The 2,500-nt window shown below is 55.2% G+C and overlaps 2 protein-coding genes and 1 long non-coding RNA gene across 3 annotated transcripts in view; 2 read left to right on the top strand and 1 right to left on the bottom strand.

Annotated features, from left to right (window-relative positions):
* The window catches only part of LOC142907312 (uncharacterized), a 105,878-nt gene that overhangs the window by 38,125 nt on the left and 65,253 nt on the right, over positions 1–2,500 (bottom strand). The gene's annotated exons all lie outside the window — the stretch shown is intronic.
* LOC116958441 (branched-chain alpha-ketoacid dehydrogenase kinase) overlaps positions 1–2,500 on the top strand; it is a 175,865-nt gene that overhangs the window by 165,060 nt on the left and 8,305 nt on the right. The gene's annotated exons all lie outside the window — the stretch shown is intronic.
* SDF2 (stromal cell derived factor 2) overlaps positions 1–2,500 on the top strand; it is an 11,933-nt gene that overhangs the window by 5,852 nt on the left and 3,581 nt on the right. The window lies entirely within an intron of this gene.

The raw sequence follows: 2,500 nt of genomic DNA, 5'->3' as shown, positions 1-2,500 counted from the left end.
CTTGTACAATCGCTCGCACGCTCACACTCAACTGCAGCCACTCACTCGCACTCACCCACTCACTCACCGACTCACTCACCCACTCACCGACCCACCCACGCACTCACTCACCCACTCAACAATCCACTCACCCACCCACCGACCCGCTCACCCACTCACCCACCCACTCACCTACTCACTCACTCACCCACACACACACTCACTCACCCACACACTCACTCACCCACTCACTCACCCACTCACTCACCCACCGACCCGCTCACCCACTCACCCACCCACTCACCTACTCACTCACTCACCCACACTCACTCACCCACACACTCACTCACCCACACACTCAGACACTCACTCATTCACCTGCAACCACACCCACACACTCACACATTCACTCGTACAACAACCGCCATTCGCCACTAAGTGGAGGTGACATCACCACGACGCTTGTGCCAGGCTATGTGCACCCTGAGGCCACGTGAAGTGTCGAACGCCCGCCGGCAGGAGGTCACGGGGCAGACCCAAGTGCCACGGGTCGACTGACTGAGATGACTGGCTGGTGCACCACCTGTGCCCCCTACTGTGCCAACCTGCTGTGCTTTAGCCACCCGGCGCTCCGCTCGTTGTTGTGAGCGTCGCTCCTCCGCCCTCCGTTGTTGTTGGAGGGCGACTGCCTCCAACTGCCCAGTAGCATCCTTCACGAGCCTCCTCCACAGAGGCCGATCTTGACACCGCTGGTACCGGTCATCGGCAAGTCCACTCAGCTCCACGTCCTCCTGTACCACATCACTCCATCTCTTCTCTAGCCCGTGCCGTGCCCATTTAGCCCCCTCAATCCGGCCGAACAAAAGCTGTTTCGGCATGCGGTGGCTGGGCATGTGGGCTACATGACCCAGCCAACGCAGCCTTGCCTGCCGGAGGAGCTATCCGATGGGACCTTGCCCAGATCTTTCAAGGATTTGTGAGCTCCTTTAAACCCAGGATGGATCACAGGCAGGCTAGCCTAAATGTTTCTAACCGGCGAAGATGTTCCATTTAAGGGGGTCCATGTTTCGTAAGCGTAGAGAAGGGAGGGAATGACCGTGGCCGAGAAGACCTGAAGCTTAGTGCGGAGCGACAGACCAGGTAGCTTCCACACAGCGTTACGCAACCGATGAAAAGATATTGCCGCTCGACTGATTCGGAGTGAGACCTCTGCTGTTAAACTGGAGCCGGTAATAAGCACACTGCCCAGGTATGGGAAACTCTCCACTCTCTCCACAACTGCCCCATCACCGATTGGGAGTTGTGGGGGTGGAGTGTCTGATGGTGCAAAATACCCAGGCAGGTGCTTAGTTTTGGTGGGGCTGATGGTAAGGCCCCACCTCTTAGTGGCACGCTCCAGTCTCAGCAGGAGCGTCTCCAACTCCTCCTCTGACTGAGCAGCTATTACCAAATCATCGGCATACATAACGTGGTTGAGCAATAGGGAGCCATCCCTTGACCGCACCCGGGGATCGATCAGCCTCCCATTATATCTGTACCAAATGGAGATTCCCCCGGTACAGCTATTGAAGGCTTCACGAACTACGTGGTCAAAATAGATGTTAAATAATGTGGGAGCCAGAGGACATCCCTGTCGCACCCCAAGGTGTACAGGGAATGGCTCTGACTCCCGGCCACGTAGTTTTACCCGGGCCCGCTCACCATCATGAAGGTCCTTAATGATCGTGAGCACATTGTCAGGTACTCCAAAAGCACGAAGAACGACCCAGAGCCCCGGCCTACTGATGGTATCATAGGCCTTGACCAGGTCAATAAAGCAGAGATGTAGGTCTTGCTGGAATTCCCTACACCTCTGCTGTAGCAGACGGACAGAAAATATGGCATCTGTGCAGGACCGCCCTTTCCTGAAACCGCATTGGGGCTCCGCAAGCCTCTCCTCAGCGTGCCTGGCAAGGCGATGCTGAATAATCCTTGCCAGGACCTTTCCCGGCACACACGCCCACTCACTCACACGCACACTCAGTCACTCTGTGTGTACGCGTGCGCTTAACTGTGTGCATAGCCATGCGTGTAACCATACATCACACCTTGCGTGTGTGAGCGTGCATGTGTAACCGCGTGTGTGTAATCACGTGTGTGTAACCGCGTGTGTGTGTAACTGTGTGTAGCCACGTGTAACTGTGTGTAGCCACGTGTGTGTAGCCACGTGTGTGTAACCACGTGTGTGTAACCACGTGTGTGTAACCACGTGTGTGTAACCACGTGTGTGTAACCACGTGTGTGTAACCACGTGTGTGTAACCACGTGTGTGTAACCACGTGTGTGTGTGTGTGTAACCACGTGTGTGTGTGTGTGTAACCACGTGTGTGTGTGTGTGTGTGTAACCACGTGTGTGTAACTGTGTGTATGTAACCACGTGCGAGTAACCACGTGTGTGTAACTGTGTGTAACCACGTGTGTGTGTAACCACGTGTGTGTAACCACATGTGTGTAACCACGTGTGTGTAACCACGTGTGTGTA

Source organism: Petromyzon marinus, chromosome 77 (genome assembly GCF_048934315.1).
Source record: "Petromyzon marinus isolate PM22_M1 ecotype Great Lakes invasive population chromosome 77, UKy_Petmar_22M1.pri1.0, whole genome shotgun sequence".
Taxonomy (NCBI): domain Eukaryota; kingdom Metazoa; phylum Chordata; class Hyperoartia; order Petromyzontiformes; family Petromyzontidae; genus Petromyzon; species Petromyzon marinus.
The sequence above is the reverse complement of the archived record's forward strand: the minus strand, read 5'-3'. Positions and strand labels throughout refer to the sequence as shown.